A 12,865-nucleotide genomic window follows, 5' to 3' on the forward strand; every position below is an offset into this window, starting at 1 on the left:
CAGGTCACAAAGATGAGACTGAAAGAAGTGAGTTGTAATTTCTCAAATAATTTATTTCAAACAATAATAGTCATGTTGTATGTATCTCATGTGTTTATTTATAGAACCTTTTAGTCTTTACAAAGTGTGACATGCATGTACAAAAACATTCACATACAAAAGAAAGCAATAAGAAATATTTTTCAAATCAATATATGAACATTAGAGTTAAATATACAAAAATCAGGCTGTTCTTACACTGTCTTACTTTCTTCTACAGGTCTTCTCTTGAACGATGATGGTAAGTTGCCTAATTTATAGGAACTTTTTTTTTCATAGGTTTAAGAACTTAATTTGTTTCCAAGTACCATTTTAGAGTATTGCTGACTCTATAATAATTTCAAACAAGAAAAGACACATTCTGAAATATTTGCTTGTGCACAATCTGACAAAATAACACAAGTTAAAGTAGTGAAGAGAAAAGATCCTACAGGTCACTTTACATAAACACACACAAGTGTAAATAATGGAATTCCATTCAAATTAAGTGTCAGTATAATTCATACATAATTTAAAGTATAAATGTAAATTACATGCATCCAAGATTCTGGTCTACACCAAAAGCTCTGTGTAATAGCCAAATACACCATAAATAGAACCATAGGTTTCTATTTTGTCTTGCAGTTTAGCTTTCTATGCTCTTTTCAACAGATGATATATTGACAGATGAAGCTGGAAGCTCCACAGCATCCAATGAAAAGCTGAGATTTATGCTGCTTGGAGGTGATGATGTTCTTATGGATAAAGCATGTGCCACAATCCTGGGAGAAAGAGAGAACAGGGATGCATTTAAATTTGGAGAATTGATGCCCAGGAAGGCTCAAGTTTGTGGACGACAGGTTTCTGTATTAAAAACTCCATCCTATTGGCTGGAATGCTTGAAATCATATTTCTTTTTCAGCAAAGGAGTCAAATCTTTAAAATATGACCTGGAGTTCCCTGAATCAATGATGTTTCCTGGGCCTCATGCCTTACTGTTTGTACAGAGAGATGTGAAAAACTCTGGCAAAGAGAAATGCCTTTTGCATGCTCTCATTGAAGTGTTTGGGGAGGAGGTTTTGGACTATTGCATGGTATTATTTATAGATGAGACTGTGCACAAAGATCAAAAAAAGAACTCCTGTTTGAAGATGTGTGGAAATAGACACCACATTTTACAGAACACTGACGAAAGTGTTTAACATTTATTTAAAAAAACAGCGAAAATGACACAGTGGAAAAGCAGTGTTTTTTTCACAAATCATTTGGAGTGTTTCAGAAAAGCTGAAAATCATTTTGAAGCTGAGTATAAGGAAAAGGAAAATAAACTAAGAAGAAGTTGAATGATTCCAAAAACAGAGAAAGACAATTAAAAGATGACATTGAGAAACTTCAAAGACAAATGGAAACAGCTCCAACACAATGAAAAACAACCTGAAAACAAACTGACTGAAACAACACTTAAAGAAGATTCTCTGCCTAGTGAATATCAGAGACCACTGCAGCTAAAAGGTGAGGATCTTCAACTGGAGGAAATCTGTACATCTCACTGGATGAAAGACTTACTTATATACATCCATTTATTCTCTATATTGTTGGAGGGACATTGTCCCTGCAGAGTTTAGCTCCAACCCTAATCAAACACACCTGAACCAGCTAATCAATGTCTTAGTTATCTGTACTTGAAACTGGACAGGCAGGTGTGTTAATAAGCCTGTCATTATATAATTATACATTACTACAAATTCAATTAAGAGACCCCTGCTCTTAAATGTTATGGGACCCTCAGTGGGCCACATCATAGATTCACCTGAATAACCTTGGTCTTTCATTTTTAATCTATGCAGCCAGGGATGCAAATCAAATTACAAATGTTTTGATAAAAAGCAAAACTGAACATAACAGAAAACCTGAACAAACTTAGTTGTTCCTGAATAAAAACATTTATTTTGAACCAGGTAATAACTGGGTAATTCTATTGTAATAATTTTTCATGAAATTAGAGGAGACTAAATAAATTGCTCTAAAAAAAATGAAAATTTTCTCTAGAAGAGATTCCAGTGTTGACAGATATGTTAAATAGCCTGTTGAGAGTTCTGTGGGCTATTGCTTATTGTAAACAAATAAAATGAATATTAAAATACAAAAACAATATTAAGTAACTTCTGTTTCTGACTGAAGCTGTAATGGATGTCACTGAATCACAACACTGTAAAATCGAATGAAATAGGAATAGTATATTGTACTGACAAATGCTTAGTTAGTATAGTTTACTTACACGAGAGTTCTAGTAACTAAAAAAGAACTGTAGGGGGTACTTGATCCTTTACTTTAGACTTAGTTTAGACTTAGTATAGCTACTCACTGACTCCCAGAGTGCATTGCGGCATGAATAAATTATGCAATTGCTTTGTTTTACTGTTGTTGTTTTTATTTGCTAATTTTATTTACTGTTTTGTGTCAGTAGTAGCACAACAAAAAAAGAAAAGAAAATAATAAAATAGTTATTGCCACAATTAATAAAAATAAATAAAATTGAATTGTTACCATTGTTGTGATTCACGTGCTGAATGTTAAAGTCTCACTTTGACTAGAGCACATTACCACAAATATCAAAGGATTGTCTTACTCTAATTAAGTTTCTCAAGGTGTTTATGATGAACATTGAAATTGTTAAAGATCATTTATAAATATAGTAAACAATATTAGCTAATTAATTAAGTTATTAATTAAGAAAAATGAGTGGATTACCTTCTAAAAGTAATGTACTTATTATTTTTCTGCTCTTGAAATCAAAAATTATGATTTCATGTTGCATTGCTGCATCAAGAGAAAAAAAATTATAACAAGATAAACAAAAACAAAGACAAACCCCCCCACATTTTACGAAAATCAACATCAATTTATGAAGTCAGCTTATATGATGTTCTACCAAATATTTCAGTTGTATTGAAACAACATTCAAGATGACTTTGGGAAATGAGTGAATATAACTAGTGAAAAATAATTGCAGATTAAAAATTGCCCCACCTCGAAGACTTTTCTTCTTCTTCTGTTTTTATTTTGCAAATTAGCAACGTATTAGTGCACTGCTGCCTCTCACTGGTTTATTAATGTCATTGGTTCCTTTGTGGCTACTTGAATATTTTAAGTAAGCGTCACTCAAAGTAGTAAGTAAATTGTTTTACTTGCCTTGAAAGTAGATGTAACTTGCTAGAACCTAGTAAGTATAGCATTTAAGTAAAGATAACTAATTATATCTAAGTAAGGTAAACTATTGGATTTTACAGTGAAGTCTCATTTCATTTAATAGGAACTTGTAGGCTAATTAAAATAATTTTATATAGGCTATACAGTTTATTAATATAATATAATTTTATTTTAGAAAGCTGAGGAAAAAAATGGGTTGAATCCAAAGATTTTTGAAATTGTTATTCGGAGCCTAAAGGTGCGATCTGAAGGCACATGTCTGTGCTATTGACACTATATAACGTAAAGTGTTAAATATACTAAAATATTTGGTTACAACTTTATTTGTCTCTGAAAAAATTAGCAGTGATTAATTTTATGCAATTTTTATTTAAAAGCAGTGTATTAATGCAATGTAGTACTCATTATAAAAAGAAAGCTATCAGCCTTTTTTTAATCTTTTATTTTGTTGTAACTGATAACCTTTTGGAAGAGAAACTAAAAACAGCCTACCATTAAAAATATTACTAAGAATAATTTGAAATGGAAAACTTCTTCTAATTCTTGATGTTGCAACAGGTGCTGAGCTGAAGAGCACAGATAGTTCACAAGCCAGTGGATCACTTGAGATCCAGAAACCTGTAAGACGAAACAGCATGGAATTTCCACCTAATAGTAAGAAATCTATTAAAAATACAACTTAATGTTACTGCTGAATCGTTCCTTCAAAAGATTAACTAACTGCTGTAACATTAATACAATTTTCTTTTTTTGTAGTGTCACAAGACATAGATTGTGCTAAAGGTGAGTTGAGTAGTTCACACAAAAAGAAAAGTCTGTAATTTACTCACCCTCATGTTATTCCAAATCTGTATGACTAAGAATTTTTGTGACACTCTTTTCTAGACAAGAAGTTCATCGTTAAAACATTTGACACGCTCTAAAAAGGACAAAAAACACCATGAAGTGGCATAACGGTGGTCCATCTGAGAGAACTTGCCTTCATGATGCTATGTGTGGGTTTGTTAAAGGGAACATGACTCTCATTTTGTTCATATGTGACTGCTGGTGAACACAGGTGTTAAATTTAGCCCCTCCCACACTATAAATCACACTTAAATGTGTGTCAATCAAATTCTGCATAAGATTTTCTCACAATGTACTTTCTGAAGTACTTTTGCAATGACTTTTAACCTGCTGTTATCAGGGTAATTTTTCCATTCCATTCCATTCCAATGGCATTTAATATTCCAAGAATGTTCTCTGTTACTGGATAACCAACTGGATAACTGTAACATAGTTCTGTTTTGTTGACACCACAATGTGCTTTAAAACATCAAAGCATTTTAGAATGCATCCTGGAATAACTGTTTTAGAACGGTTAAAAGGGAGTTCATTCTTCAGTCATAAATGAACTGTGTGTAAGTCAACACTGTAGACACTGCAAATAAACAATAATGTTTATGATATAATGAATGCTAAGAACGTAGATATTTAAATTGTGTTTAAAATATAGATATTTTTATTTGATCATTGAACTAATCTGAATGTTTGTAAAGTTTATTCTAATATTCACTTTAAGAAAACCTGTAGTGTAGCTTTAATTATACAATTTTTAATGGAGCAAAGAAGAAACTCCAGTGTGGCTATCTACATTAAAACAACACATGCTTAAGACTAAAGAAAAAATCTAAAAATATGTTTCCAAGTTTGTGCTGTTTAATACTAAAACTGTTTATGTGATATTATGTAAATCGGAGTTATGTGAATGTAATTATGTCATGTTTATTAAAATAAAACTTTTGTGTAATTGCTTTGCCCCTTTGTATCTCAAACTAGTGTTAACTACTACTACTCACAAATCAGGTAACCAGCTGGACCTTATTTACACACGAAACTGCTCCACTGATCATGTGCTGGTTACTCCACTGCACACCTTGGATCACATCCTCCTCACTCTTAACCTCAACATGTTTACTGACAGATCACATTTTTCAACAGGGTTACGTCTTGTTTAGACACTGCCTGCTCCCTGTCTTCCAGGCCAGCTTGTACCATCCCTTCTGCCCGTGGACTATCTGATGTTCTCCGCGAGCACTGTTCTAAGCTCAGGGCTGCTGGGAAAGTGTGCTCTAGGTGCATGTTTTCAGCTGGGGCTGGACCACGAGACGTTGCAATGTTCCTGTGTGTGAGTATCCCCTGACTGAACTGATTAATCTGGTTAATTCTGTTGTAATCATTTTTCATGAAATCAGAGACAAATTGCACTTAAAAGTGTATTTTTTCACCACTTCCTTATGAAGAGATTCCAGTGTTGACAGATTTGTTTTAATATGCTATTAAAAATATTGAAGGAATTTTTTTTTTGTAAACAAACAAAATGAATATTAAAATACACAAACAACATTAAGTTACTTCTGTTTCTGAATATAGCAGTAATGGAGGTCACTGAAACATTCTTATTAGATTTAGTAGGAATAAAAATCAAAAACACCTACATGGCACTTGTAGGCTAAATAAAATCATTTTATACAGTTTATTAATATATAATATAATTTTATTTCAGAAAGATGAGGAAAATAAAATGGGTTGCATCCAAAGATTTTTAAAATTGTTATTCTGAGCCTGGTGCCATTCATCAACTGACGGCACATGTCTGTGCTATTGATACTATATATATAATATAAAATGTATACAATTATACAATTATATAATTTCACTATTAAAATATTTAGCAACAGGTGCTGAGCTGAAGAGCATAGACTTTTGGCAAGCCAGTGGATCACTTGAGATCCAGAAACCTGTAAGACGAAATGGCAAGGAAATAAATCCACCTTATACTAAGAAATCTATTTCACATACAACTTAATGTTACTGCTGAATCGTTCCTTCAAAAGATTAACTAACTGCTGTACCATTAATACAATTTTTTTTTTTTTTGTAGTGTCACAAGACATAGATTGTGATAATGTCACGACCAGGACTGTTAGAGGGTCAGAGTATTAACCCTTACGCTATGGAACAGTGTGGACCCAAATTTGCAGAGAGTCACTAGAGGCAGGATTTGAGGAAAACAATCAGTCTTTACTTAACACAACAAATCACGCATCAAAAGCTGGACTGAGGAAGGTACAAATCCCACTTGCAGGCAATATCCAATAACAAAAACTAGTTCTCAAACATGCAGGTCAAGATCTGGGAAGTCCTTCTAAATAATCCAAGCATGGATTCCAAGAGAACATGCAATAATTAAAATGTATCAGACAGGGAACTTCAAGACTGAGCAAAGTTACAAACTTGATACTGGTCTTAAATACTCTCTCTCTCTCTCTCTCTCTCTCTCTCTCACACACACACACACACACACACATGTTGTGTTTACATGTTTTATGGGGACATTCCATAGGCGTAATGGTTTTTATACTGTACAAACCCTATTTTCTATCGCCCTACACCTAAACCTAGCCCTCACAGGAGACTGTGCACACTTTTACTTTCTCAAAAAAACTCATTGTGCATGATTTATAAGCCTGTTTCCTCATGGGGACCTCACAAATGTCCCCACAAGGTCAAAATTTACTGGTATTACTATCCTTGTGGGGACATTTGGTCCCCATAACGTGATGAATACCAGGTGCACACACACACACACACCCTAACAAGCCAGGCCAGGCACAGGTGATATCACGGAGGATGTTGTGAAAGGCCTTGTGCTGTTGGTTTCCCTCTGCTGGACAGATGGTGGTGTGACAGATAAAGGTGAGTTGTGTAGTTCACACAAAAATAAAAGTCTGTCATGTACTCAGCCTCATGTTATTCAAAATTTGTATGACTAAGATTTTTTGTGACACTCTTTTCCAGACCAGAAGTTCATCACTAAAATGTTTCACAAGCTCTAAAAAGGACAACAACAAACAAGAAGTGGCATAATGGTCGTCCATCAGAAATAACGTATTTGTGATGCTTTGTGTAAGGAACATACTAAAATACACAGCATTCCAATTTGTTCTGAACATGTGTTACATTTAACTCCTCCCACACCATAATTCACACATAAATATCTAAGTTGATTTGGGAATTGCCTGAACTTGCCTTTGAGGACAATGCTACTAGCTTCCAATACAAAATGTTTAGTAAAACTGGCATCATATTGAGAATAATAAAGGAAACAAAAACATTATCATTCAATTCTTAGGCACGTCCTGGCATTTGAGAAGGGTAGAAAAAAAAAAAAAAAAAAAACAAAAAAAAAACATTTAAACTATAGGTAGTTAGCTTTGAGATTTGAAAACCTCTTATATGTGTAAATATCATTTTTTTTTTCAATGTCATGACCCTTTTATTTTCACTAATGGGAAATCAAGAGCAACCTATATTCTAAACTCTTGAAATGACAACTATGTGAATATGTCATAATCACAAGCATTTTCATTCACAGGAAATGATGACAGAGTTTGAAGATACATCACATGCAGGGCAGTCGACAAGGGTGGACAACTGGAGACATGTTCAAGGAAACCAATGTATGCCTTTATTTATTTGATGATAAAACCTAGAATTTACAGTATTAGTTTAAAGATAACTTGGGCCCCATGAATTGAAATGACAGCCCTGAACATACTGTTTTACTTTCTGTTAAATTTAACACATCTTGCTCAAAAATGTACTATTTAAATATAAAAATTCTGCTGAATATACAAATTGCAAAACTATCAAGAAAAATATTAATTCATCTTTGTATTTTGTATAAGACAGTTTGATATTTGTATTTTAATTGAATTTTTATATTTGAATTATATATTTTCCTGTGTCTGGTTTTATTGAAAATTATCTCCACAGTTGAAGAAAAAAATGACAGTACAATTTTAAGTGTGAGTAAAATCACATTATATCCCATATCCTTAGACGTCAAGAGAAGATGCTTTCTAGCTTTGCTCTCTAAATGCATTTGTCATTATATTTACTTTTTCTTTCCCCCTTTTTTATCAGATGGGGCATTTACACATGAAGCAAGACAGTATTCACAGAAAAGTTTTTTAAAAGATTTATACTGCTTGATGGTGATAACAATCTGGTGAATCAAGAATGTGATACAATCCTCTGGATCACAGAGAGAGATGATACCAGTCATCACAAAGCATGTGAGCTTAGAGTGGGTCATGTTAATGGACACCCGGTATCTGTGTTAAAAACTCCATCCAATTGGCTACAACAGTTGAGATCAGCATTATTTTTCAAGCGTGCATTAATTTTTAATAGGAGCAACGAAAACTTAAATGATTACTAAATGAAATAAAACTGCAGTTAGATGCAATATTTTGAGCAATTCAACAGTATCAGTAATCTTAGAAAAATATAAAGCAAAAACATAAAAGCTGAAGAACGGCTTTGATAGGCCTGTGTAGCAGAGGGCAGGTATGTGACAGAACCGGTAAGAACAGGCTTTAGTCTCATTTCTAAAGTGAAAAAGCATGTTTTCAGAAGATTGTCTGATTACTGTATTATTAAATTTTCTTTGAGTTCTTATTTTGTTGCTTCATTTTTGTTCATTCTCTGCAGTATGGCACAACACAGCACAGGTCAGTAAAAACCTAATAGACTTTTTCTCTCACTTTTGATCGATCATAATAATTCCTGGTCATTATGGCATATATAATGACTAATGCAAGTATATCAATTAAAAAAAATTGCTTATTCTGTGTCTGACATGTTGACATTAAATATAAATTAGGTAAAAAGTAATCTAAACGTAATCAAAAAGTAGTCTGATTATATTATCTAAAATGTGTAATGTAATGGATTAAGTTACTAATTACATTTTTGTCATTTTGTCATAATTTGGAATCAGTAACGGATTACAGTTTTAGAGTAATCTACCCAGCTCTTTAGATAAAAGATTGTTCTTTAAGTTCAAATTATTTTTGTTGATTTTTTTTCTCTTACACTGTAAAAAACAATTTGTTGAGTCAACTTAAAATAATTTGTAACCTGGCTGATTAATTTTAAGTTCAGTCAACTCAAAAAAAAGTTTATTCAACTTGAAATGTTAAATTATACTAAGTGACAACTTAGATATTTGAGTTGAATCAGCTTAAAATTTTAAGGCAGCTGGGTTAGTTTGGTCATATGTTAAGTTTAGCAAACACAAATATCTAAGTTGTTACTTAGTACAATTTAACATTTCAAGTTGACTAAACTTATTTTAGTTGACTGAACTTAAAATTTTAAGGCAGCAGGGTAACAAATTTTTTTTTACGCTGACTCAACAAATTGTGTCTTTTATTTTTTACAGCGTAGGCAGTGTTTTATGCATTTGCTTGGTCCACAGGAAGCATTGAGATGCTGAGATTTATGGTGCTTGGAGGTGATGATGAACTTATGGATAAAGCATGTGCCACAATCCTGGGAAAAAGAGAGAACAGGAACACATTTAAATTTGGAGAACTGAAGCCCAGGGAGGCTCAAGTTTGTGGGCGACAGGTTTCTGTATTAAAAACTCCATCCTATTGGCTGGAACACTTGAAATCATACTACATTTTCAGCAATGGAGTTAATTCTATGAAATATGAACTGCAGTTCTTTGAATCACTGTTGTTTCCCGGGCCTCATGCCTTTCTGTTAGTACATCGAGATGTGAAAAACACTGGTAGGGAGAATTACCTTTTACATGCTCTCATTGAGGTGTTTGGGGAGAAGGTCTCAGACTATTGCATGGTATTATTTATAGATAAAGCTAGGTATAATGATCCAAAACAGAACTACTGTTTGATGATGTGTGGAGGCAGATACCACATTTTACACAACACTGACGAAAGTGTTCAGCAGTTATTTGATAAAACAAATAGAATGACACACTGCAGAAGCAGCAGTTTTTTTATAAATCATTTTGACTATTTCAAAAAAGCAGAAAACTATTTTAAATCTGACTATGAAGAAAAGATGAACAAACTAAGGAGAGAATTAGAAAAAAATAAGGAAAACCAAAAGAAGGAAATTAATGATATGAAAAAACAGCATGCAAAGAAAGTGATAGAACTATGTGAGAAAATCAAAGATGATCAGAAGAAGTCCAAAGACAAAGAGAATGAGTTACAAAATGACTTGGATGCTCTCAAAACCCAGATGATGAACGACAAAGAGAAATTTCAAAAAGACAAAGAGAAACTTCAGAAAGAAGTGGAACAGCTCAAGGACAATGTAAAAAACCTACAAAGTAATCTGACTGAAGCAAAAGTTAAAAAAGAGCTGCATGAGGAAGAGACAGATCTTTATAGAAGTCTCAAGGAACTGGATGACAGACAAAGAAATCTGGATGAATGAGAGAAGCAGCTGGAGCTCGAGAAATGAAAGAGAGATTGTGATGGCTGAAACCACACTTTATATAAAAATTAAAATCAAATGCACTGTTTTTTTTCTTTTGTTATTGTTTGCTTGAAAGTCTGTATTTAGTTTGATTTCTTTTAGGTTATTTACCCAAATATTTGTTTAAGAGGTGGGAGGCTATGTTGTCTATGTTGCAAAATAAAGATGAAGAGAGATAGCACCCATGTATAATTTGTCACTAGAGAGGTTAATAACTGTCAATAACTGCAGCGTGTACCTGCCTGTTATTAAAAGGTGTCATTTTTGATGTCCTTTATATCTTTGATGGGAATTACGGAAAATGTAGGTTTTGGAACTATGTGTGTGGGATTGTTAATCAGTAGTTTGTGTGTTTTGATATTTATTCATTTTTATTCATTTTTTATTTTTTATGACATTTTCACTATTGCTTATGGCCAAGTTGATCCTTGATTTAATCTGGATGTAATCTGAATGATTATTCAGTTGACTTTAATATTGCAAAAGTGTTGTATACTTTAAATAAAATAATAAAACCAAGCCACACTTGCTGTATACTAAATATTAAATATATTAAAATGATTTTATGTGGTTTAAAGTGTTTTATTTCATTTATTAATAACTATAGCTATATTTTACACAAATGTGACAAAAGTTTAAACCAGTGCGGTCTTCCGCTACCATCCAGTACCACACTATAGTGACTTTAAATAGTTTAAAAGATCTCATTTTAAAATACTGTACTGAACACAGACACACACCCGGAGCAGTGGGCAGCCATATTGCTGCGGTGCCGGGGGAGAAGTTGGGGGTTCAGTGACTTACTCCCACCTCAGTTTGTGTTATTGAAATTGTTGATATTTGATTGGGAGATGGTCCTATTTATACCATGGATTCATACAACAATATACAGGATGTCTTGGGCATCCAAGTAAAATGTGCGTGCGAGCATAAGCATGTGTGTTATGGTGTGTCCAAGATCTAGATCTTATTTTATCTAGGTATGTCTGATTTGCAGATAACAAAAGTAAGTTACACAGGTTCAGTTAAAAATGGAGCCTATGAAATAAGAAAATATTACCAATTTTGGAACACTACCACTCGCTAGTTTGGAAAAATACACACAAAATTATGCCAAAATATTTTGTCTTAAGCGAACGTAAACAGTTGGTAAAGATAATGATTGTAACAAATGCATTCTGTCTTAAAGTGACAGCAGCATAATAATCCTGCTGCTGTCTGTGTCATGCTAGTCAAAAAAAAAAACTGAAGAAAACCACACACTGATCTTGACTAAACTTTTATAAGGATTATATTAGTTAGTCCAGTTGTGTTTGTTTCAGTAATTTTGATAAAAGTTCCTTGCGTAAACAGGCTGCTGATTTTTTTTTCAGTGTTCATGGTATTTTTAACCTTAACGGAATCTAAATGTTAAGAATTTCAAACACTACCCAAACAATAGCCAGCCCTACCATTTTTATTTTACAGAATATAAAGTCTCCAAATGCCTTGGTGTCCTTTGTTGTTACTTGTAATATGATATGCACATATATGTAACAAGAAGGAAAACAAGGGTTTGATTCTCAGAGGTTCACATTCATGCTTTCTTCAAATGCATTTTACAGCTACCCTTAAATACTGTTGGTAATTTCACTGACAAATACTTAAACATACACATACAGTGGATAAATGCATGATTCTTTCAATGAATGAATGTAAATGTAAAAGTATCCATAAGAAACACTTTAAAAAATATAATTGTAAAGCAGTCAAGCGGGAGAGCGATGGAACTGGATAAAAGAGCGAAGGAACTGGAGACAAGAGCTCCCAAGTGTAATAATTATGTTATTGATTCACATTTTGATTATATGATGACAGAATAATAGAATTTCATAAAACACACTAGCAATTTCAACCAAATAATAGACACGGTGTAAGGCTAGCGACAGTCATCTCTTTGATACGTTGTCTTTCAGAATGTGTGCTTATAATAAAAACAAAGACAAGATTTAAAATTTACTTTCACACACAGACTCAGAAACAACTCAGGCCAAACATTACTTACATTACTGTTTTTAATTTTATGCATTTTTGATAAATTTATCATGCAGTTCAAACAGTGTTGTTTTGATGCTCTTTCATGTTGTGTGTGACAGGTAACAGTTGCTGCATCATTCAAATAGCATCACACAACAGAGATGATTCAACCAGCATGATCAATTCACAACAAGTACCAAAATGAATCCTAAATTAAAGGTAGGGTAGGTGTCATGATCACACCAAGCTCTCCCTCACTCATCAGATGGTCACACTCACC

The 12,865-nt window shown here is 33.1% G+C and overlaps 3 long non-coding RNA genes across 3 annotated transcripts; all 3 read left to right on the plus strand.

The window, feature by feature from the left end:
* Positions 1-1,368, plus strand: LOC127152073 (uncharacterized). Its single transcript, XR_007825028.1, has 3 exons — positions 1-27; positions 260-280; positions 691-1,368. It is a non-coding gene; the product is annotated as an uncharacterized LOC127152073 (long non-coding RNA).
* Positions 1,369-3,785: 2,417 nt separating this feature from the next.
* Positions 3,786-4,976, plus strand: LOC127152072 (uncharacterized). The gene is made up of 3 exons (XR_007825027.1): positions 3,786-3,882; positions 3,985-4,011; positions 4,114-4,976. It is a non-coding gene; the product is annotated as an uncharacterized LOC127152072 (long non-coding RNA).
* A 2,100-nt stretch (positions 4,977-7,076) lies between these two features.
* Positions 7,077-8,525, plus strand: LOC127152074 (uncharacterized). Its single transcript, XR_007825029.1, has 3 exons — positions 7,077-7,176; positions 7,646-7,730; positions 8,197-8,525. It is a non-coding gene; the product is annotated as an uncharacterized LOC127152074 (long non-coding RNA).
* The last annotated feature ends 4,340 nt before the right edge of the window (positions 8,526-12,865 follow it).

The sequence above is a fragment of the Labeo rohita genome, chromosome 21 (genome assembly GCF_022985175.1).
Source record: "Labeo rohita strain BAU-BD-2019 chromosome 21, IGBB_LRoh.1.0, whole genome shotgun sequence".
In the NCBI taxonomy this organism is placed as follows: Eukaryota; Metazoa; Chordata; class Actinopteri; order Cypriniformes; family Cyprinidae; genus Labeo; species Labeo rohita.